This window comes from Humulus lupulus, chromosome 4, assembly GCF_963169125.1.
Source record: "Humulus lupulus chromosome 4, drHumLupu1.1, whole genome shotgun sequence".
Taxonomy (NCBI): domain Eukaryota; kingdom Viridiplantae; phylum Streptophyta; class Magnoliopsida; order Rosales; family Cannabaceae; genus Humulus; species Humulus lupulus.
This window is the reverse complement of record NC_084796.1, coordinates 248,324,322-248,350,166: the sequence shown is the minus strand read 5'-3', so window position 1 is coordinate 248,350,166 and position 25,845 is coordinate 248,324,322. Positions and strand designations below refer to the sequence as shown.

General features: G+C 31.0%; 3 long non-coding RNA genes across 5 annotated transcripts; 2 read left to right on the top strand and 1 right to left on the bottom strand.

Annotated features, from left to right (window-relative positions):
• The first annotated feature begins 1,465 nt into the window (after positions 1 to 1,465).
• On the top strand, positions 1,466 to 12,879 carry LOC133831612 (uncharacterized). The gene is made up of 2 exons (XR_009892539.1): positions 1,466 to 1,840; positions 11,695 to 12,879. It is a non-coding gene; the product is annotated as an uncharacterized LOC133831612 (long non-coding RNA).
• On the bottom strand, positions 3,056 to 4,130 carry LOC133829527 (uncharacterized). Its single transcript, XR_009891824.1, has 4 exons — positions 3,927 to 4,130; positions 3,730 to 3,822; positions 3,543 to 3,647; positions 3,056 to 3,464 (listed from the first exon to the last, which is right to left on the bottom strand). It is a non-coding gene; the product is annotated as an uncharacterized LOC133829527 (long non-coding RNA).
• Positions 12,880 to 14,499: 1,620 nt separating the features above from the next.
• On the top strand, positions 14,500 to 17,590 carry LOC133829525 (uncharacterized). Of its 3 annotated transcripts, none has more exons than XR_009891823.1 (6): positions 14,501 to 15,433; positions 15,521 to 15,669; positions 15,810 to 15,947; positions 16,114 to 16,212; positions 16,322 to 17,155; positions 17,356 to 17,590. It is a non-coding gene; the product is annotated as an uncharacterized LOC133829525 (long non-coding RNA). The 3 variants fall into 3 exon arrangements; XR_009891822.1 differs by having other exon boundaries at positions 14,538 to 15,669; positions 16,322 to 16,397; positions 17,040 to 17,155; XR_009891821.1 differs by having other exon boundaries at positions 14,500 to 15,669.
• The last annotated feature ends 8,255 nt before the right edge of the window (positions 17,591 to 25,845 follow it).

The following is a 25,845-nucleotide window of genomic DNA, read 5'->3' as shown; positions in this document are numbered from 1 at the left end:
TATTAAATAAAAAATATTTAATAAATAATTTTTTTAGAAAAAATAATAAGGTGCACACCACACCAATCAGCTCAGGTCGGTCGGACGGCGGCGGCGGCGCGCGCGTGTGGTGGTCAGGTGAGCCTTTGTGTGACTCCTCCCTCTCCCACAAAAGTGGGTACCCCTTGGGGCACAACCCCAAGACTGAAGTCCACACTCTATATACCCTTACAAGAGAGTATTCTAAACCAATGTAAGATTCTTCCTCTAGGGAATCATTAAAGCACATTTTTTATTTTTTTTAATAATTCATACTATTATATATTATAAGTTCCAACAGGAAATACCCTAATATTCCCTTAAATTTGAGATTAAAATGGCGGGGTCAAAATTGTCCCATTCCTTGAGATTACAAAACATAGGACTTTATAGTTACGCCGAGTCCCATAGTATTGTCTTGATTAACAAACAAACCCTTATAACCCTTCTAATCCCTAATATTAGGACTAAATTGGGAGGTGGATTTACTTGTCCAAAAACTTGGAATGTGCCAAACGTGAGACTTAGTTACATTCTACAATCCAAAGTAGTTTAGTTCTCCCTAGTAACAAGCGTGCCCTAATAGTCTGGCTGAGTTCAATCTAGTGTTCCATTCCAAACGAACCCTAATAGTCCAATAATACTACTTTTATATATTTTAAAAATATTTAATATTTAAATTATAATTTATAATATTAAAAAAATTATTTAGTCACATACTACACCAAATATAATAAAATACTAAAATAATTTAGTGCACTCTACCATTCCAAATGAGCCCCGTAAACTTAAGAGAAATGCTATATATATTTTATATTATACTATTTTTCTATCTTAAATCAATAAATAAAATTTTATATTATACTATTTTTCTATCTTAAATCAATAAATAAAATGTGGGTTCCAATAATGATTTGAAAAAATATTAAAATATAAATGAAGAGAAATATAAAAAAAATGGTATATATATTTTTAGATACTGTATTTTGTCTCATTATTTGTTTAGACCCTGTGTTTTGACATATTATTTTTTGGACCCTATGTTTTATAAAATGGTTCAAATAAAACCCTGAACCCAATTTTTGTCAAAGTTTTCTCAACTGATATCACTAAACTAACAATTCAAAACAAAAATAAAATTATTTTATTTAAAAATTGTGTTATTATATTTAATTTTTTTTTATCAAAATTAATTTTAAGGGTCGAACCATTTTATAAAATATAATTTTTTAAAATTCAAAATCAAATCAAATAATCGAAAAATAACACAAATATAAAAAAAAAAAAAAGTGAAATTGAGAGTTTACTTACTAATCCTTTCAAACTTAATTAAAGTGAAAAATCATATATAATTAAGCTAGTACTATGTAGCTTGAAATAGGTTAAAATTGTAGAGTGGTGAAACAAACAACGATGCTCGAGTTTCGAAATACAATTTGTACACAAACATATCGTGGGAAACAAGGCACGTGATCTTCTCAGGGAATCTAATGGATAGCCGGTTCCCAAGATTTTGCTTTTTATTTATTTCCATTTATTCATAATATTTAAAAAAAAAAAAAACATTTATTCATATTATAATTAGGGCAAGAGGGCTACAAAAGACAGGCCCCAGCTGCCAACCCACAAAACCAATAACTCATCTCACGGTAAAGCCACACTATAAAAAAATATCATTGCATCTTATCATCAAATCAAAACATATCATTATCACCTTTAACACCTTTAACCAAAGGTGTTGAATATTTGGTTTCAATCTTCAAGGCCACAAGAATGGTGGTTTTGGTTGGCTCTGGTTTTTCTTCTTGAAAGGTCTTCTCTAGTAAGTTTCCCTTGAACTTGTCATAACAAGTTCTCTTCTCTCTTTTACTTCTAGATCCATATCCATAGATGTTATATATCTTGTTATATAGACTATTAAGTTGGTATTAGGGTTATGGAGTGGAGCTCCTTGAAGTCCAAAAGAGGTTCTTTCCGGGTGGATTGTGCTGCTGAGTTATGGATCCCACAGTTCTATATATCTTCTCTTCAATAGAAACACACAAAAAAAAAAACTAAGTTAAAAAGATGATAGACTTGTGGCTTGCATACCTCAGGAGCTCCATTACTCCTTCGGTTAGATCTTTCTTTGGATTGAAGGGAGCTCTACCCTTTATCCCAAATCTGTTCATATCTAATAATTACCATATATTATTGTGTATTAATCTTAACATGCTGCTTATTTTCTTCTTCTTCTTACTTGGTTGATGTTCTAAGTTCTAACTAACTTGGTTGATGGTACTTGTTTTATTATTTGTATTTTCTTATATTTACAATCTCAGATCTCAACTTTCTATCTATTTTTTTTTCTTACTTTGTTGTTTTTATCAAGTAGTGTATAGAAGTTTCGTAAGAGTGAATACTTGTTTGTAAATGTTGTTCTGATTATGTTCTTAGTGGGTTATGGGTATTGTACGATAATTATTGTTTAAAAAGTCCTAGCAATGGAAACTAAAAAATGTGTGTATATATATATATGTATGAATAGAAACCCTAATGAGGGAATAATTTGTTCAGCTCGATCAATGGAACGACTGTGTTCGTCTTAAAATACTAGCACTACAAAAATCAGGGCCTATACCGAGAACAAATGTCCTCGGTATAAGCCCAAATGTCCTCGGTATAACCTCTACCGAGACAATGTCGTCGGTAGAAAGTTATCGGTACATCCGCGTCGGTAAAACAAAACTTCTACCGACGACATTAAAAATGTTCTCGGTATAGGTTTTACCGAGGACATTGTCCTCGGTAGAAAGTGACAAAAGTCCTCGGTACAACCATCCCCAATTTGTCATCGTATTGGTATATACCGACATCTTAGTGGTATATACCGAGGACAATGTCCTCGGTATAGACTTTTCCCCAATTTTTTTTTTTTATATTTGTTATTCCCTTATTTATTTATTTATTTATTTTGAATTAAATATAAAAAAATAGAATAAACTTAAAACACTTATATTAAACATATAAATAAAAACATAAGAGCATGTTCGCTGAATCAAAATAAAGAATTTTCTTAAACATGATAATGTAATAGTCAATTGTAATAAAATTCATACATAAGTCCTACTGAGTCGGTGCTCCAACATCGGGATCATCGGGTGGTGGTGGGGCACATTGAGATCCCGGGGTGATACAATGAGTCCGGACATGCTCCTCTAACTGTCGAAGACGCTCTCTCATCTCAGACAACTCTTCATCTCTAGTTTGTGAAGGACGAAAATCAAATGGAGTTCGGCCCCTTATGTTAAGGATACGTCCATATCCTTTCTGGTGGCCCCGTCGTTTCCGAAGACAGTTTGTACCAAAGATATGTCTTCATCTTCAGGCGCACTCGAAACTGGTGTGGAACTCTCAGTATCAGTTGCCTGTGTCTGCTGTGTGTCGCGGTATGCACGCAATTCCTCCTGTGATACAATGTATAATGTAATTAAAATTTTGAAACAATTAAAAATTTGAAAAATGTTTAAAAAAACTTAACGTACCCAAGTATTTTTGGCTGTCTCTGTCACCCACCCTGTGCCTGATTTATGGTGAGTATCCATCTAGCTATCCGGGATGGACTCAAGTTGCCCAGTCTCTAAATTGCGCTGTCACGTACATATATTTTTATAAAATTAATAATTAAACGTAAATAAGAAAAATAAACTAAAAAATAATTAATTAACTAACCTTTTTATAGCGTAGGGCTTGGATTGACTGAGAACCTCCATAGCTAAGCTCTTTCAGTTTCCTTCTATTTTCCTTGTTGACCACAGAACGTTTCTGCAAAAAGTTATCGTTAGTAATATATTTAATTAAGATAGTTAATTTTAGCAAGAAATTAATACCGTAATTTCTGGGCGTCGGAAAATACATAAACTACTTACTTCCAAATGTGCAAGTATTCTTTCTTTCGAGGCATTTGGTACTGTCGAACAAGTAATCCGAGCTCTCTTGAGAAATTTGAGCTGTACTCTCCGATCTCTTTATATGTTCTCCCCCGCACATCCCACTCGAGAGGGAGAGGATGCCCCAACTGTTCCCTCTTTTCCCGCGTGTTCAATCCTTTATGGCGTCCACGTTTATTTGGAGGCGCTATTGTATGCAAATTCAATATTTTAAAATTAATATGGATTAATTGTTAAATTTTAAGGAGTATATCAATGTGTAAAGTATTACCTCGTTCACAATCAGCTGGGATATCTGATGGTCAAATTAATCCACGTGTGTGTCCTAATTCAGAGAGAGGCAAATGTAAGAGTCTTCAATGCTCACCCTCTCTAAACGGGTCTAAGGCTTCTTGTGATGAACACTAAAAAAATATAATATTATCACTAGGTGATAATAACACTATTATATCTTTGGTAATAATTTCTTATTACCAAAGAAAAAAACAAATAAAATTAAATATGTTTTTTTTTAATGTCTTATGCTCTTTGAAGTTAATTATGTTGTTTTATGATATCTAACTATAATATATTTCAATGTAAATATTATTAAAATTATTTAAATTTGACATATTAATTTGGTATTTATTAAATTACATATTTTACTTATGCTTTATTGAATTGTTTTATTAATTAAAACAAAATTTCTAAGATTTGTTTAAAATTTATTTATTTACTTTAGGATTTAATTATTACTTAAATTATTTAATTAATGTTTATTTTTATTAAAATTTAGTTGCATAATGTTAATGTTAATTTTTTTTAATCTTAATTTTAAAATATATTATTTATATAAAAAAAACATAAATTACTCAAAAATTGAAAAAATTAAAAAAAAAATACAGAAAAATTAAAAACAACTAACAAATATTATTAAAAACATATTTTTTTAATTTTAATTTTAATAATGATTAAAACTAACAAATATTAAATTTAATTTTTTTAATTTTAATAATGGTTTTCTAATAATATATTTGTTAATTTTATTTAATCAGAACTAACAAATATTATTTTTTTACATATTAATTTAGTATTTATTAAATTACATATTTTACTTATGCTTTATTGAATAGTTTTATTAATTTAAACAAAATTTCTAAGATTTGTTTAAAATTTATTTATTTACTTTAGGATTTAATTATTACTTAAATTATTTAATTAATGTTTATTTTTATTAAAATTTAGTTGCATAATGTTAATGTTAATTTTTTTTAATCTTAATTTTAAAATATATTATTTTACTTATCAATTCACTATTTATTAAATTAGAAATTTTATTGAGTACTTCTACTAATATTCACAATATCTCTAAATTTTACAATTCTATAGAAAAATTCGGCAGCATAATGACTATATTTTCATCTATCCCAAAATTTAAAATCCTGCAAATAAGACATAAAAAATATCCAGACCCAGATCATGCAGAGAGCATTACAAATACATTTTAAACGACTATATAATTTATAATTATTAGTCTAAATTTTATTAATTATTCAATTTTCTAACCAAAATATTAAAATTCTACTAAAAATTAACAACAACAAATTAATCATCAATATTCATAAAATTTGAATTTTTACTACTAACATAACCAAAAAAAATTAAAATTGACAACAACAACATACTAACATTACCACCAAAATTTTCAAATTAACACTCAAATATTTAATATATTTACTAATATGTTTAATACACATAAAATTCACCAAAACAACATAGAATTTATTTTAAAAAAAATACTAATTACTGATATAACAATTTTCTAATTCCTAATATCATTTTTACTAATACTTATTTTGAAAACCTAAAAATAAATACATTCTATCTAATATAATAATTTCAGATTTTTATTAAAATTAATATTATATTATTTATATAAAAAACATAAATTATTCAAAAATTGAAAAAAAATTAAAAAAAATACAGAAAAATTAAAAAAAACTTACCAATGCCTTCAATATCTTGCTAGCAATCTCTTTAGTCCAACAAAAACCGAATACCCAACCTTCAAACAAAAACTACAAAATATCATTATACAATTTCATAAATATATATATATATATAAAATGAATAAATAAACCATACCTTCAACAAATACACAGAAATCCCTTCACCCTTGGCAATTTTGAGGCTTAAAACCGAGCTTTTTGGGAGGAAAACGGAGGAAAATGGCGGAGGGAGGCGGACGGCTCGGAGAAAACCGAGAGAAACCAGAGAGGAAGGAGAAGGGGCTTTGCGGCTGTGGGGTATATTTATAAACCCTCTACCGAGAACATGTTCTCGGTATAGATTCTCGGTATAGCAACTAAACCTATTCAAAACCGCGAAAATGTCCCGCGCATATGAAATGTCTATACCGAGGACATGTTGTCGGTATAGTGTTCTCGGTATAGAACCTTTTTTTTGTAGTGTAGTTGGGAATTAGGTTTTTATGTATGATTGGCTTTTTCTTTTTTTAAAATTTTATTTTGGCATCATTTATTGCTTTGAGAAGAAAACCTTGACTGTCCAAGTAGGGTTCGGCTATCATGTGTTTTCTCTTTCGGTTTTGTATTTTTTACTTTAAAAAACATTAAAAAAATTGTCTATGGCTATGTACTATTCGTCAGAAAAAGAAGCTGTTTCTTTTTTACCAAATTACTATTAAAAATGACTTGAAACTTTCTTCATTTTTGTAGTTTTTATTTAAAATAAAAGTAGTCATAATGATTAAAAATAAATAAAAAGAAGCCAATAGTTTTTAACTAGGAAATAGCTAAAGACGTTAAGTGCACTTCCAGTGGATAAGGTTTAAGTAGTATGTAAAGTTATATATATATTTTTTTATGTAATGAAATACTATTTAACCTGCCATATATATTTTATTATTATTTTTATAAATTTTTGTATATAAATGAATATGATATTATTATATTTAATTATTTTAATTTTTAAAATAAATAAAATATAAAAGAAAATATAATATATAAATAATATACAGAAAAAAATAGAGTTATAGATATTTGATATAATGTAAAAGTTTGAGTTAAATTATAAAATTGTATGGATTGGTGTTACATTTTGTAATACTTCTTTTATAATATTTAGCTATTTTATAATAATTAGCTAAAATTTAAATGTATATAAAAATTGATATATATATATATATATGATATAATGTAAAATTTAGAAAGAAAATAAAAATAATTGTTTTGTTGAGGTATTTTAAAAGATGAGTCCTCTACTCCATTTTAGTTTCCTAATTTATTACAAAGTTAAAAAGGGATTGTTTGTAAGATTTTATTAAAGTCAATTAAAGATGTAAACAAATTGATCCGATGGTTATTTTATGGCTAAAGATTTGCTAATCGACCTAGTCGTTCTTGCTTTGCTTGTGCATTCCTTGTGTTTTTTAAAATGTATGGTTTTGGTATTTTATTTAATAAAAGCTCATATAGAGTTTGGGAAATTTGTGGGCAAGTCTACTAATTCTTAGATATTTATAATTTTGAATTAGGTTTTAGGGAATTAATGAAATGTTTTTGTAAATTAGTATATTTCAAATTTAACTATTTAATTGCACATAATAATTTTGGATTATTTTGTAGTCTCACATTTGTGGTGAGATGTTCCTTAATATTTCTTGCCAAGTTATAATAAGGAGAAGATTATAATTTAGATTTATTAGAACCATATCATAAAAGCTATAAATTTTACACAATATCAACTTAATTTATCTATCACCATGAACTTGTAGTCTTGGCAAGGGACAACTAATAGTCTTGATATGCTAATGGACGGGGCATCACACAATTTATGTGGGATTACAAAATTTTTCAAATTCTACTATATCATTTATCATAGTTTAAGTGATAATTTTTTTTCCTCGTACAATAATTATGTGCAAGTAAATAGTTAAATTTTAATCTACAAAATTATTTTATTAATTCATGGGATATCTAACTCAAAATTGTGCTAGCAAATGATTAAGAATTATTAGTCTTGTTTACAAATTTTTAATAAGAGAGATCAAGAGTGATTTTGGGAAAGAGAGATTTAGAATAATTGTTTTGATTTTCATGGTATAGAGATTGTAGTACCAGTCATTAAATCATTTATCTGTATTAATATAAATTGATTGGTGTTTATTTTTTTTAGTTTTATGTTTTGTTGATTTTATTATTTGATCTTTGTTGAGTATTGTTGTTTGGGTGCTAAGACATTATCCATGTATAATGTTGTTGAGTTTATAAGTTTTTACTTTAAAATAATTCAATAATTTGTTTTACTTTGAAATGTTATCACTATAGAAAACTTTGAAAGTCAATATGTGATGTTTGCCCAATACACAATTCTCACAAAAGACTACACCTTATCCTTTCTAATTAAGCATGGCTGTGTTAACACTTTATGATCAAGCCTCCTACTTTCTTGTGATTTTTCGGTGCCTCAGCTATAAAGTGTTGCTGCCAGTTATTGTTTCTCTAATTAGGTAGTATATAGTCATTCTATATCTCTTAAGAACTACCAATGAGCCTTTACAAATATTTATGGTTCTATGCTCTACTTTTGCTCATAATTTGTATCATTACGCTTAGTGAAACTAAATTTCTAGAAAGATTAAGAACATACTTGATATTCTTTAATGTTCGAATGACATCATCAAACATTTTGATGTTGATTAAGCTTATTGAGTTACTCGGCAAGATTGATTATTTTCCATTATAATTTTACCACTATTCAACTCTATGCAATTTTGTAGTCATTCTTTATTGAAAGTCATATGGTATGAACATCCATAGTCTAAGATCCAATCTTTTCTGTTTTCACCAATTGTTGTAACTAAAGCTTCAACATCATTGCAAGCTTCTCCAATATTTGCTGAATATGTATGTTTAGATTTTCCCTTATAGATGGATCTAGCGTTTTCATAGACGGAATTCTTGCCCTTTTGTTTTCTGAGATCTCTCTTTTTCTGACCAAGTTTGCTACAAAAAAATATTATAACATTTATTATTTAGCTTACAATATTTATTATAACATTATTATCCTACAATAGCTGACTTTTGATACTATAGAACATATTTATCTACAATATTTATTATAACATTATTAGCCGTCAATAGTTGACCTTTGATACTATAGAACGTATAACATTATTAGCCTACAATAGTTAAATTATAGTACCATATAACGTATTTATTATACTACAAATTTACAATCATAAATTAATTTTATATTAATAAAAATTAATAAAAATTGCATTTTTTTTTAAAAAAAATTATAAGTTTGAAATTTGTAAATTTATGGTATAATAAATACGTTATATGGTACTAAAATTCAACTATTGTAGGTTAATAATGTTATACGTTCTATAGTATTAAAAGTCAACTATTGTAGGGTAATAATGTTATAATAAATATTGTAGATGAATATGTATTTTAGTATCAAAAGTCAGCTATTGTATGTTAATAATGTTATAATATATTCAACTATTGTAGGTTTGACTATGGTATAATAATTTCTTCTTGTATAATATAAAAAAGTGGCAATTGTAAGCCCCTAGCCTAGTAAATATTCTAATAAGGTGATGTATCTATGCATATTCATACTTAGGTGAACTTCAACACAACTTTTTAATAAGACATTAAGGAAATCCATATCAAATTTTTCTACTAACATTGCTTCTCTACTAAAATTATTATTTTTCTTTCTGCAACTAGTAGAGACGTGTCATATCTCTCCACAAGAAAAACATGTTATTTTATTTCGATAATCTCTTTTATCATTATATCTTCTTACATGTCTTCCTTTTTGAAGGAAATATCTTTTAGCGTTACTTCGTTTTAATTGGTAGTATATTTTATTCCCTTTATATTTTTTATGATGTCTTGGTTTATATTCTTTATCTTTTATTCCATATTTTTGTAATATATTTAAGTGGAGGAATTGTAAATTTCGATTCTTTACAAATTGTAACGATTATAGAAACGAGTATCAATTAGGCTAAGTATAGCTCAGAGACTTAATAATGAATAATATAGATATTATTATATGATTAGATTTTCTATCAAAACAAAACGGGGGCATTAACATTACTAAAGACATGTTAATATTTATAAAATGGTAAGTATTATACTCATTCAATCAGAGTTGTTGCGGAAGCGTGGTGGCTATTCTAGTAATTTAGAAAACACCCAATGTAACTGTAAAATAATAGGATCATGTAAAAATTTAATAGAAGAAAATACAGAAGAAAATGAATTAGTTGATATAATAAAAAAAATAAAACTAGATAGAGAAATAATAACAGGAAAAGAATTATACGACTTAATATTTAGTAATGATATAGAACATTTAATATATAAACTACAAAAACAAGGAAATATCGGAGATAGTATGAAAAATTTAAAACAAAATGATAATCCAATATGTAAATTATTAATAAAAAATTCAGATTATAAAATAACTGGTCAAGCACTAAAATTTAATCCTATAGACATAGAATATTTTAAAGATCATATTGACAAATTATTAAAAAATAAATTTATTAGACATAGTGACTGACCACGGAGTCCTGCTTTTCTAGTAAGAAACTATAGTGAAATAGTTAAAGGAAAAAGTAGAATAGTAATAAATTATAAAAAATTAAATGATAATACTGAAGACGAGTCTTATAATATTCGTGATAAAGATGTTTTAATAAATAAAATACAAGGTTGTAGAGTTTTTAGTAAATTTGACTTAAAATCAGGTTTCTACCAAATAAAGATGGCAGAAGCTAGTATTCCCTGGACATCTTTTGTCTGCCCACAAGGACTATTTGAATGGTTAGTAATGCCAATGAGACTTAAAATGGCCCCAGTAATATTTCAGAGAAGAATGGATAAAATATTTTATGAATTAAGTTATTGTTTAATATATATTGATGATATTCTAGTGTTTATCAAAGATTATAAGGAACATGAGTACCATTTAAAACAAGTTTTTTAAAAAATTGAACATTATGGTTTAATTATTAGAAAAAGAAAATGGAATTAGGAAAATAATATATAAAATTTCTAGGATCCGAAATAGGAAAAGGGAAAATAATATTACAAGATCATATTAGTAAGAAGATACTAGACTTCTCTGAAAAGTTTGAAGATCTAAAAAGTATTCAGTAATTTCTTGGATTACTAAATTATACCCGTCCATATATTAAGAATTTATCAAAATTACTTAGGCCATTATATAATAAAACCAAACTTAATGGTCAAAGATACTTCAACATTGAAGATATTAAACTAGTAAAGAAAATCAAAGAAATAGTAAAACCCTTAGAAAAATTATCTATTCATTTAATAACTAACTATTTAATAATGAATACAGATGGATGTGATAAGGGATGGGGAGCAGTATTAAAGAAAAAACCTAGTAAATATTCTAATAAAGATACTGAAGAAATATCAAGATATGCTTCAGAACAGTATAAAGAAAAAAGTATTACTAGTATTGATGCCGAAATAACGACAATCGAATATTCCTTAGATGCATTTAATCTTTATTTAATTAATAAAAAGAATTTACTATTAGAACAGATTGCCAAGCAATAGTAAGCTTTTATGAAAAAATGAGACAAAATTTCTTAATAATTTTATTATTAAATGATATAATCCTACTATTGAGCATATTAAAGGAAAAGATAATTATTATGCTGATGTATTATCTCGATTAATTTACAATACAGATGGACCAATAACCATTTCGTCCAAGAATGCATAGGCCTGGAATACATCTGAGAGCCCAAATGGCAAACAAGTAAGCAGTAGACCAAATAATATATAGTCAGCCAATGGAAAAATGTGAGGCAATATCCTTCAGAGAATTAGTATTACATTGTTATGGTAATAGTGAAACCAAATATATCCCTCACAAGACCATTAGTAAAGAACAACAATGTTTATTAGATAATATTCATCGCGCTTATCTATTTAATAATTATAGATATTTCCAGACAGTATTAAAAAGCCTAATAGAATACTTCCAAAGTAAGAAATTTGTTTATTACTATTTAGTATTTCGAGGGAAAAAACCAGGATTATATAAGTCATGGCAATCAGTAGCTGAAACAGTAGATAAATTTAATAATGCCCTTTGGAAATGCCAAGTAAATTATGAAGAAGCTACTAAAGCTGCTATTATGTATTGGAGTCTCAATTATTTTGATGAGACAAAAGATAAGGGGAAAGAAAAAGTAACCGAATTAAATTACCCAAATTGTATTTATTATAATAAAACAATAATAGAAAAAGACTTGGTAAACAAAAAATTAAAAGAAGAAAATGAAGCATGCTGGGACCAAATTAATAGTCTTAAGCTTCAATTGGATGTCTTTCGACATCAGCGTCAGCAACAGAGCACTCCACCTACCACCAATCAAGTAACCATATCCACTAAAGACATACAACTTCTTATCAATAAAGTTGTCGACGAGAAAATGGAGAAGTGGAATAGTCAATTTGATGGGACATATGATGCAGAAGACTCCATCGACAGACTTGGACTTGAGGACCCTACTATGGGAAGCACTACGATTTAAAGTCTGATTTAAAGATAAGATGCTCTTTTCACAAAGACCAAAGGTAGCCGCCCATGTGCTACGCATCATATATTTTCAGAAAAAACAAAATCCCATAAATGCTTAACTTTATCATCTTATTCTCACTTTAATAAAATAATAGAGGATAACTTTTTATTTCGGTATAAATAAGCTAAGGAGTCTGGCTTGTAGACTCACTTCTAGTCTTTTTAAATCTTATTCTCTAAACCCAGAGAAACCTCTAAGTCTTGAAAACCATCAAACTTAGCTTTCTCTTCTATTGTATAATATTTTATAAGTTTATTAATAAAATGGGTTACCATTGCTAAAACACATTGCGATAGTAGAAGGGGACAATGAATCTTTTTCAGAAATTCTAAGTTTTCTCAAAGATCTTCAATCAGCTATTTAAATTATTTCAAAAGGATAAAAGCATTAGTTATTTCATATAACAGGATCTGGGCATTGCTTCATTAAACTTGTTTATGTCATTGATAGGCTTGTTAAAAAGTTGTGTTGAAGTTCAAAGTATGTATGAATATGCATAGATACGTCACCTTTTATATGAGAAAATAATAAATTTACATGATAAAAATAATTTTCAGAAGAATTGCAGTTTCAGTAAACATATTCCATCCACATTCTACTATCATATGAATATAAATTTTATTCTCAAAACCCAAGTCTTTTTCATATCTATAAAAACAACTATTCTTATAATCAATTATAAACTATATATAAGAAGTTCTTATAAACTAAAAATACCAGGAATATATGAACGTACCTAGAGACATGGAAAAATATACCAATAAACTCTGTCAACTCAGTATAGATAGTAATAATATAGATATATTAATAAATAAACTAAAAGAAAATTTAGATAATCAGTTTGATAATTTATCACAAAACATAGTAAATGTTTTTTATGAACATCACATCTAGTTATTAAACGAAAAATATAATATTAGCTATAAATTTATATCTGATCAAATAACTTTATTAGAAAGTATTAAAAGTGACATTTTCAAAAATAGAAATCAGACAGTCATAAATATTACTAATTATTAGCCTACAATAACTAACCTCTGATATATATAACATATTCATCTAATAACATAACATTTATTATAGCCTACTATATTTGACATTTGTAACTATATAATATTTATTTGATTCATCTATTAACATAATATAATAACATAACATTTATTATAAGCCTACTATATTTGACATTTGTAACTATATAATATATATTATTATATATATTTTTCACTTATATATACATATAGAATACTCTGATACCATATTTCACTTATATATTAAATACTACAAGAAATCTGATCTTTACCTACCAATATATATTGGTAGGGAAAGTAGGGTTTTGCCTACCAATATTTATTGGTAGATAATATTAGTAGGTAAATGCTAGTCCATTATATTATATTTCGGAACATAGCTTTACCTACCAATAATATCAGTAGGTAATGATTTTTACCTACGTATATTATGGAGGGAAATTTTTTAACCATTCCCGCTCAATTTTTCCCCCATTTTTTATTTTTATTATTATAAATGTTTATTTGGAAGCTTATGTGAAGTAAATAATATGATGTGTACACAATGTATAATATGTGGCATGCCATGTGTGTACATAGTTGGAAAAAATATAAATAACATATATTTGAGTATTTATTTCAGCCACACATAAGATGATTTTAATTTAAATAAAAAAGAAATTGTGTATTAGGTATCAGATTTTTTTTAATTAAATAAATAAGAAAATTTGTAAATAAAAAAAAATCTGAAACATAAAGGGTCCGTTCAGTAACTCTCAAAAAAATAGTTTTTTAGTTTTTTAATTAAAAATCTGAAAATAAAGTTAGGAAATACGTTCGGTAATTCAATTTTATTTTTTATTTTTTTAATATAAAATCAAAATTAATTAAATTTTGAAAACATAAATTTGAAGCTTTTAAAATTTTTTTAAATCGTATTTTCATTTGTTCTCTCATATTTTCATTTGTTCTCTTTCCTTTTTTTCCTTGTTCTCTCTCTCATTCGATTGGGTGCTCTCTCTCCCTCGACTCGTCTCCATCGAAGCGGCGGTCGCAACCTCTGTTCTCTCCGGTAAGCGCTGTCAATAACCCCCCTCTCTACAGCTCTATCTCGCATGGCAGCCCCTGAATTGTTCATCTTCTTTTGCCTCATTTTTGGTTTATCTATTATTAGTAGTGTTATCCTTTTCGGTCTTTGATTCTTCCACAATTTTATTGTATTTTTTTTTTTCATTTCTTGTTAAGAAATATAAAAGTTTTTGTTGGTTGTGGTTTATGGGTTTTTCTTCTTTGATTCAGATTCTCTGTTTTTTTTTCTGTTTTGATTCTTCCCCGAAGCCGTCCGCCTCTTGCACTTTCTGGCGAGATTCCGACTAGCCCGAGCCTCTAGTTTGAAGAATGGCACGGGGAAGAGGTGTCAGTCTGGGCTCGTGGTCTTCCTTGTCTCAGATGCGGGCTCAATGGCGGGGATGGGGATCTACGTACGTTGTGGGGGCTTTGGGGAACAACTGGGTTTGATCTCTCTCTCCCACTTTCACTCACGGTAACTCACCTCTCTCCCATGGTATCTCTCTGTGTTGTTATATGTAAATATGATGTATATATGTATATATTGCTGCTGAAAGTAATATAGTTGATAGCATAAAAATTAGAGTTGTTGCTATTTTTTTATTATGCATTCAAGTTACTTAAGAGCGTGCTAGAGAAGTTTAGACTAGAGTGTATTTTGATTTCTTAGTCGAGGCCTCTTTAAAACCAACTCAGGATTCGCCACTGATTTCATAAAATAACCAGGTCTCTACAGAACCGTGCTTTACTGAAGTTGATACAAGGTAGTCTTGTCTCTTATTTTCTTCTTTGCCTCTTGTTTTGTTGAAGTTAGTATTCATTGATTTTTTTTTGTCTTTAAATTGCACTAGATTCTCCTATATTGCAATATGCTGCCTTGCATTGGTGCATTAGTTGAATAAAATTAATGTTGAGAAGGCTGTGAAGTATATAGTTAGTTGCAAAAACCTGGATGGTGGATTTGGATGTACACCAGGTGGAGAGTCTCATGCTGGGCAAAGTAAGTTACAAGTCTATTGCAATATGAGTTTATTGAGTTTTGATTTTGGATTTATACTTCGTGTGATTTACTTCTATTGTCAGCGTGTTAAATTTAGTCCAGTCAAGAATAACAATGATGTTTTGTCACCATCACTGCAGTTTTCTGTTGTGTGGGAGCTCTTGCTATTACAGGGTCTCTGCATCATATCGACAAAGACCTTCTCGGGTGGTGGTTGTGTGAGCGGCAAGTCAAATCTGGAGGTCTTAATGGGCGCCCAGAGACACTTCCAGATATATGTAGAATTCTTATTTAAAAAGAAATTGCTTTGTTTATTTTTTATAAGATACATTTAGAGCCCTGCATCTTGGACCTCTACTTATTCATTGAATCATTTGAGCTAGTCTCAAGTGGCAAAAGAAACAAATATTTGTTAAAGCCTATTGAATTAGTTTTCTTAACTAGGTCTGCTATTCATGGTGGGTCCTTTCTAGCCTGATCATGATTGACATAGTACATTGGATTAACAAGGAAAAGCTTGTGAAGTTCATCTTAGACTGCTAGGTAATCTTATAACTATGCAAAGTACTCTTATCTTTCAGATCATCATGTTGGGAACAGGGACATTTTCACTCTTACCTCTGAGGATTTTGGTTAATTTTTGTAATCTCAGAATGTAGAAAATGGAGGAATTTCAGATAGACCGGATGATGCAGTTGATGTCTACCACACATACTTTGGTGTAGCTGGTAAAATTACTTGAGTTCTTTCATTTTCTTTTGAATTTGCATGCCGCCCTATCTCTATGAAAGTTAACAGTCTAGGATGCATTGCATTTTGAAAGCATCTGTAATGCCAAAATTTCGGATTTAACTATTTGTCCTCTATTATAAGTTCTGTTCATAAAATTGGTACTATTTCATAGTTTAGGAAGGGTAAGATAATAGAGAGAGACACGTGGGGATAGTTGAGTAATCACTTCTACGGGTTTGCATTTTTTTTTTTGTCTATGAAATTTTGAACGTAGGAATTTAGGAAACGGTGTAGTCATCTCTTTGGCTTGTGCTCTGAATTTCATTAGGTGCTAATTAAATGGTCTTTATGTTGCATTTTATTTTTATGACATGAAATATGGTTGATGCAGGACTTTCACTTCTTGAATATCCAAGATTGAAAGCCATAGATCTAGCCTATGCTTTGCCGGTTGATATTGTAAATAGAATTTTCTTGGGCAAATAATGATCCTGAAGAACAACTTATGATTGTAATTATAACTGAACTCATTGTTTTCTCTTTTATAGGAAATAAAGAAAATAATATATCTTTATATTGAAGTAGAAATATATTGTTAAAGGGATAATGCTTTGGACATTGTTTTGAATCAAATGCAGTCTCGTGATCGTGGTCATTTGAATATGTCAGCTGATGAAAGAGAAAAGAGACACCAGCATAATTTCATGCATGTAACAACTCATACATCTCAAGAATGGGCTGCAACCTTTGTTAGGTATGCTCATATATAGCATTAGCATGTATGATTTATAGATAATGAAACATTCTCAATGTGGAGACCACATTGACATGTATTCTAGGATTTCAAATTTCACTTCTGTTCTAAAGGAAAAATATTTATCTGTTCATACCAGTTAGTGTTTCTTTTTCAGGCTTTATTCTAATCTAGTGTCATTTTTTGTTTCTCCATTTCAGTGAACTTAATGATACTATTGTGGAAGCTCAACTGAGGACTAGGCAAGTTCTACCTCTACTTCCTATAAAAGAAGTCGTTGATCACTATTTGGAATCCAATAATAGATGATTATTAGTTTATTTACATTAATTTACTAAGGAATGGAATGAACTTTATGAAGTTTTTTTATTTTGGTAGGGGTAACCTTAAAATGATAACTTTATGACTTATTTTAGTATTGAACATTATAAAGAATTTTAGCATTAAATATTTTATTATTGAATGGTTTTTTTCTAGTTTATTTCTAATATATAATATTTATAAATAACTGTTATTATCTTTTACCTACACATAACCATTAAATTTGAACAAAATATAAATTGTGTCACAAACTAATAAAATGACACCACGTAGGATGCCACATATGATGCCACGCAGAATGCCACGTAGGATGCCACGTAGGATGCCACATATGATGCCACGTATCAGATACATAAAACTACAAAAAACATGTCAGCATACACGTAGGATGCCATGTCATCAAACACGTCATTTGATGACTCATCAATTGATTTATAACTTAGTGGGGTCCACTAATTCTTTTACCTACCAGTGCTAATAAGTGTAGGTAAAGACTCTTTCCCCACTAACTTTTACCTACCAATCTCTACCAATTCAATATTGGTAGGTAAACCATATTACCCACTATTAGGCTAGTTTTACCTACACTTACAATTGGTAGGTAAAGACCCCATTTTCTTGTAGTGAAAGTGATACCAGAATTAGAACATTATTACAATTTTCAAGCTTACAAAAGTGGTTATTTTGTAGTCCCAATTGATTGTGAGAAGTTCCATAATCTTTCTTGCCAAGTTATAATAAGGGAGCACTTTCTTCTCCTTAAACATACTAAATTTAGATTTATTAGAACTATATCGTAAAAGCTATAAATTTTAGACAATATCAACCTAATTTATCAAAACACTTGAGAATATCAATTTAATCTATCACCATGAGCTTATAGTCTTGGCAAGGGACAACTTATAGCCTTGATAAGCTAATGAATGGAGCTTCACACAATTTATGTGGGATTACAAAATTTCTCAAAATCTATTATATCGTTTATTTTTGTTTAAGTGATAATTTTTTATTCATCGTACAATAATTACGTGCAAGTTAATAGTTAAATTTTAATCTACAAAATTATTTTATTAATTCATAGGATACCTAACTCAAAATTGTGCCACCAAATGATTAAGAATTATTAGTCTCGCACACAAATTTCCGACAAGAGAGATCAAGAGTGATCTTGGGAAAGAGAGATTTAGAATGATTGTTTTGATTTTCATAGTAGAAATTGTAGTGCCGGTCATTAAATCATTTATCTGTATTAATATAAATTGTTTGGTGTTTATTTCTTTTAGTTTTATGTTTTGTTGTTTTTATTATTTGATCTTTGTTGAGTGTTGTTGTTTGGGTGCTAAGACATTATCCCAGTTTATAATGTTATTGAGTTGATTAGTTTTTACTTTAAAATAATTTGTTTTAGTTGTTTTACTTTGAAATGTTATCACTTGAAAATGTTACCTTAAATTTAAAATTATGTATTTATAATATAATTGAAAGGTTGTTTTTTATTTGGATAAAACGAAGAGGGAATAGAGAAAAATAAATTATATTTTCAATTATTATGAAAAAAATTAGGGCATGAGTTTTCTTGAATGAGATTTTAGTAATTTTTAAAATAATCATAACCAGTCAATTTTTTTATGATGTTTAATATTTATTTTGTTTGTAAAATCATATTTCTAAATATAAATTATTCAATCCCTAAATATATTGTTAGTAAATTCACATTCCTCACACCATCATCATCTACAAATACAAAATTAACAAATCAATTAACAAATCAGTAGACACAACTTTTGTAATGCACCGGTTTCCCTAATGCGGTTTAATAGTTGGATTAGTAGGCCGGGAGGGCCATAATTGTTTAATTATGCCATTAAATGATAATATGCATGTTTATGTGAATTATATTATAATATGATGTTATATGCAGGCATGTGGTCCACATTTCATTACAGGGGTGTTTTGGTAATTTGGCCCGTTGATGGTGTAATTGTATATTTGTATGAATGTCAGTAACCTATTGTTGAGACCACATTATAATGTGGGTTGGTTCGAGCTATTCGGCATGAGGCGATCTTGGAATATTAATTAGCGGTCTAGTCATAACAGGTTTAAGTTCGGGACTCGGGATGAGTCTCGGGGTGATTTTTAATGATTAGAGCGTTGCCGTGAATTAAAGGGTAACGGGATATGAATTGTTGATGTTTGAGATTAATAAGAATAGCGGGAATTGGAGAGCTGATAACTCTACAAAATAGAGTTATTTTACCACTTTTTATGTGCTAATTGTTGCTTAATTCTTGAGTTTTTAAATAATTTATTAAGTTTTTAAGTAAATTTGAATTTATTAGTCTTATCATGATTTTATATACTTTTGTGTGTTTTTATAATTATTTTGTTGTAAAATGTTGTAGTTAATTATTTAAATTATTATTGTTAAGTTAGTGGTAAAAAAATGTTGTATTATTGAACTTAAATGTAAAATATAATTAAGTTATAATTAATATTTTCAAAGAATTAAATTGATTTATTTTATAATTGAAAATATTGTATTATGATTTATTTTATATTTATTTTATAGGGAATTTATGCTCTTGAAAAACAAGGAAAAATGAGAGAAAAGTGGTATTTTTGGGAGAAAATATAGAAAGTTGGCATTTCTGAAAACTTTCAGCCACAAGGCCCAAAGCCCACCACGAAGGCCCAATTGAAGACCAAACTTCTCTCAGCCACGTCCAAGCTCTATCCACCAAGTCACATATCCTTCCTCAGCAAAGCAACTCAGCCAAGCATCAATGCTCCTCCACCAATCCACGTTGCTCCCAGCAACAAATCCATCTGGGCCCAATTCCACCAGGCCCACGAAATTCCTTCAGCAAGCTGCCATGCCCAGGCCCACGCCTGCCATCCTCCAGCCCACTTGATGTACCAGCACACTACACCCAAGGCCAACGCCTGCCATGAGCCTCAAAGCAGCACCTTCACTTTTTTTCTTCACACCTATTGAGCCCAACAAAAATGCATTTTGTCCCCTTGTCCCTTTGTCAAAAATGTCAACATTTTTACCCCACTTTCTACACATTTTACCCCAAAACATCATAATTACACCCTATAATTTATCCCTATTTGTCATATTATAATTAATTAATTTAATTTAATCAATTTAATTAATTTAAATTGATTATTTTAATACCACTTTTTTTGCTATAAATAAGGGAATTTGGTGTCCATTTGGGGAGAGGGAGGTTACTCTACACAAAGTTTCTACACATTCAAAACCTCTCAATTCTCTTCTTCTTCTTCTTTTTGGTTATTTTCTATGTATTTTTAAAGGAAATTTTGGGGATTTCTCCTCCAAATTTTCCTATTTATGTTTGTAATTTTATTTTGTATTTGTTATTCTAGCTATGTGTTTCTAATCTTTTTAAGATTATTAAGGTGATGATGAAACAATGTGTAACTAGATAGTGTTTATTTTGTATCTTGATTTCCCATTTTGTGCAACAAAGTTTATGGAATTTTCTTATTCAAATATCTTCTTTCATCTTAAATATCATGTATTTTGGATTGTTAGCACATATTTAAACTTTGTTCTTCATTAGTGCAAATACATAATATTCTTTGTGTAAGATGTGTCATTAAATCGAACACATCCATGCTTAGAACAAAAATATTATGTTTTGCCTTATAAATAATGTTCATTGATTTATTTGTTATTTCATTAGATTGATTTACACTAAATTCTTTGAAATTATAACTTTGAAAAGTGAAGAAAAATCCTATCTTTTTAGAAATAATTTGTGCTTAAAATTATAAATTTATTTAGAAAATGATAGTTTGATTTATTTTAACTATCACTAAAACTTGGGAATCAATGTACTTATAAATATTATTGAACTTATATTTTATGGATTCTAATCCTTAATAATCTTATTTTACCATCTTCATTTCTATTATTAATTTATGTTATATATATATTATCTTTAATTTCTTTATTATTATCTTTTATTTTATTTTTATTGTTACAAAAATCCCATAAATCTTTGGAACTAGGTTAGAATTTAATAATTTTGGTTTAAAATAGTTTCATTTTCAATTTTAGACAACTCCTTTGGGTTCGACCTCGTGCTTACACGAAAACTATTCTATAAATACGATTCGTGCGCTTGCGAGTATAAATATTTAAACATACCCGTTTTGGGTCCATCAAGAGCGTTAATTATGATTAACGAGATAGGTGGGAAATGTCAATTTTGCCCTTGGGAGCCTTTAGAAACCCTTAATAGACCTAGGGGTATTTTGGTCTTTTTACCCCTAGGATAGACTTAAGCCATTGAAGGATGTAGAAAGGTAGTGAAAACAGAGTATAGTTTAAGAGCTTCTCCCGTACCTTTTCTCCTTCAGTTTTCTTTGTAATTTTTGAGCCATTCTTGAGGATTCAAGCTTGGGAAGTAAGTCTTGAGGGTTTGGGAGTGTGTTCCACCATTGAAGAGCATCATAATCTGAGCTTGAGGTAAGTTTATAGCCATTAAAATCCCTACTTTGCTCTGTTTTAGCTCTGGTTTTCAGTTGGGATTCTAGGTTGAATGATTGGTTTTGTTGGGCGTTGTGGCTAGGGTTCTTATGGTTGTGATGCTTGGGGTATATGAGGATGGTTTTTGGGTTCATTTGGCACCAAAAATGGGATTTGGAAGCATTGGAAACGAGTTAGAATTGAAGGAGTCGAAGAAGAAGGTTTCATGGGAGATCTGTTCTGAGGGTAGTGCTACAGCGCCCATCAGAGGGTGCTATAGCGCTACACAGGATATCTGTGGGCGGTTTGGGGGTTCTGAGTATAGCGCTGGGGTGCTAGGGAGCAGTGTTGTAGCGCTACTCTGTTCCTTTAGAATCCTGTTTTGAGTGTTTTTAAGGGTTTTTGGCTCGGGGTTTCAATCCTTAAGGCCCGAGATCGAATCTACTCACTGTGTAGGTAGGTTTCGAGGTCCCGAGAGTGGGGTTTAGGTTAAGAACCTTTCATTGTTGAATTTCATTAATGGAGGTTATAATTGATTATGATTAGGTAACCGCTAAGGAATCAAAGGTCGATCGTTCTTATTATATTTCTCGCTCAAACCAAAGGTAAGAAAACTGCACCCCGTATGTGACATGCATGGTTATTCATGAGGCATGTTGAATGTATAAATGTGGACACGGATTGCTTATTGAATGCTTAGCAAATCTTGCTCATTTGTGTATGGTTCTGACTCATTAGTCAGAATTGGCAAAGGTGTCAGTATCAACTGTGAAGCTGTGACTCATTAGTCAAGTTCGGCAGTGGTACTGGGCACTGGTCACACAGTGCTGACTCATAAGTCAGGAACGACCTTAGCGTGTTCAACACAAGACAATAAAGATTAGATCTAATCGACATTTGCATTAAATGACTCAAAAGAGCATTAATGCCGGACCAACCTCAAGTTCGATGAAAACTAAAAGCGCTTGTGTGACTTACCCATCAGTCACTCATCTGTTAAGCTAGAGACTTACCCATCGGTCTCTCATCTGTTTAAGCTAGTGACTTACCCAGCAGTCACTCAGTATGGTTTACCATAACCTCAAATGTTGAATCACTCATTTGATTAGAGCTATAAGCTCATTCATGGTTATTGCAAACACAAAGTGATATTCACTCATCTGTTCAGAGCTATAAGCTCTGTGTGATTATGATAATAATCAGTTGATAATATTTATATGCATTACTGTGTTTTCTTGCTGGGCTTTGGCTCATGGGTGCTATGTGGTGCAGGTAAAGGGAAAGAAAAGCTCACCCAGCCTTGAGTGGAGAGCTTAGGTGGTGATGTGTACATATGCGGCCGCTTGACCACCACGGCCAAGGAGTTCTCAGAGGAACTAGGGGGTTTACCCTATTTTTGCCGCTTAGGTCGGCGGGTTTGTAAATTTGAAACAGTAATGACCATTTTGAGTTGTAAATAACTAGTAAATATTTTTATGGGCCCATGTACAGTTTTATGTATTAAATAAAATATATCCTTACCTTTTGATTGGTTTTCACCTTAGTCTGTTAATAACACTAGAAGCACGTTTTTAACCAAAAGACTCGGGTAGCAAGTCAAATTTCTGGTTCACCGTAACTGTTTTGGGGTAACCATGGCATTACAACTTGGTATCAGAGCGTGCCAAGGTTAGGGTTCCTGTAGACTGGTTGGGCATGTACACACATAACTGAAGTCAAGCTCAACTCATGGTTTGGTAACTATTTATGTGGTTATATGTATAACTGCTTAAATATAGTATATATGCTTTACATGTATGCATGAGACACCATGTTAAACGGGTGCCCTGAAATATTATATCCTCAGCAAATGTGTGCTAAATAGTACTGAGATTGCTGGAACATACTTATTAGTATGGTTGATTGTGAATTATTATGCGATACATGCTAAGAGCTAAATGCTATAAACATGTATCTGCTTGGATAATTGTATGACTGTGGAATATGATAATTGTCTGCTTGTTCTTGGACCGTAAGGCGGCAAGATGTTTAGTTATTACTACCTGTCTGGCCGTATCGATCGTTGTTTCAGCAAGGTATAACAGATAAGAATGAATCCAGGGTAGACAAATACTTCAGCTGACCAGAGTGATCAAGGCCAGAATAATAACAGTCAGGGTCAGGAGAATGACCAGTCACAGATTCCACAGCCGGCTCCTGTAAACTGGCAGCAGATAGTTAGCGATCTGCATGCTACAGTGCTGAGACAGGGAGAAGAGCTTCGTCTCCTGAGACAGTAGCAAGCGCCTGCAGTGGCCAGTGTATCAGAGGCACCTCATGTGTCGGTGCCAGCAGCAGACCAGCTGCCCGAGGTTGGAAATAAATGGGAGCCTCTTTATGAGAGGTTCAGGAAGCAGCAACCTCCAGTTTTTTGGGGCAGTGCATCATCTGCCAAGGAAGAGCAGTGGATGAGTATGATTACCACTATCCTTTATTTTATGAGGGTTTCTGGTAATGAGAGGGTGGCCTGTGCCACTTATATATTTCAGGAGGATGCCTGAATTTGGTGGGAGGTGATTACCCAGACCAAGAATATTAATGCCCTGAGTTGGGAAGAGTTTCAGACTCTATTTAATGAGAAATACTACAATGACGCCATCAGGGCAGCTAAGGCTGAGGAATTCATTAGGCTACTTCAGGGAAGTTTGTCAGTCACTGAGTATGCCTTAAAGTTTGATCGTTTGGAGAAATTTTCCATGGAGCTAGTGCCCACCGATGGGACCAAAAGAGAGAGGTTTATTCAGAGGCTACAGCCCAGATTAGCCTGTGATGTACGTATTACCACTATGGCTGGATTACTATCTATGCACAGGTGGTTGAGAAGGTACTCACAACTGAGAGTGCAGAGAATAAGATCTGGCGTGACAGTGCAGCCAGAAAGGAATTTAGGAGGACAGGTTCTCCATTCGTGGGTTCTAGTAGGGGTATTGGCCCCAGTGAGCAGAAGAGGAAGGTTCCTGACACCTTCCCAGTTCCAGGTCCTGATAGGCGGCCCCGTGGTATTTCTATGGGTCGTCCAGGTGGTAGTGAAGCCTGGAAGACTCGTCCTGAATGCCCTAGATGCAAGAGGCATCATTTGGGTGAGTGTAGGGCAAAGGCCTGCTACTTGTGTGGAGCAGTAGGTCATTTTAAGAAGGATTGCCCTCAGGCCAGAAAAAAAGAACCCAGGAAAGCAGACAGCTTGGCCCCAGCTCGAGTGTTCGCATTGACACAAGCAAAAGCTGAGGCTTTTCCCTCAGTTGTTGCAGGCCAGCTTCTTAGTGCTGGAACCCCTTATAATGTATTGATTGACTATGGTGCTACACACTCTTTTGTTGCTAGTAGTATTATTGATAGACTGTGTAGACCCTGTGATTTTTATACTGTGGGGTTTGGAACTTTGTTACCCACTGGAGAGTTAGTGGTATCCAAGAGATGGGTCAGATCTTTGCCAGTGACAGTGGAGGGCAGAGAATTGTCAATGGATCTGATAGAGTTGGTTATGACTGACTTCGATATGATATTGGGTATGGATTGGTTGGCAAAGTATGGGACAACCATTGATTGCAGAAGGTAGATTGTCACCTTTGAGCCTGAAGGTGAGGATCCTTTTGTGTTTGTTGGCATTGTGCATGGACCTCGCATACCTATGATTCCTGTTTGAGGGCTAGGGATCTACTGCAAGGAGGTTGCATTGGATTCTTGGCCAGTGTGGTTGATACCACTCAGGTCATGCCAGTAAGGCCAGAAGAGACCAGACTTGTTTGTGAATTTCTGGATGTGTTTCCAGAAGATTTGCCAGGGTTGCTACCGCACAGAGAAATCGAGTTCGTTATAGAACTGGTAC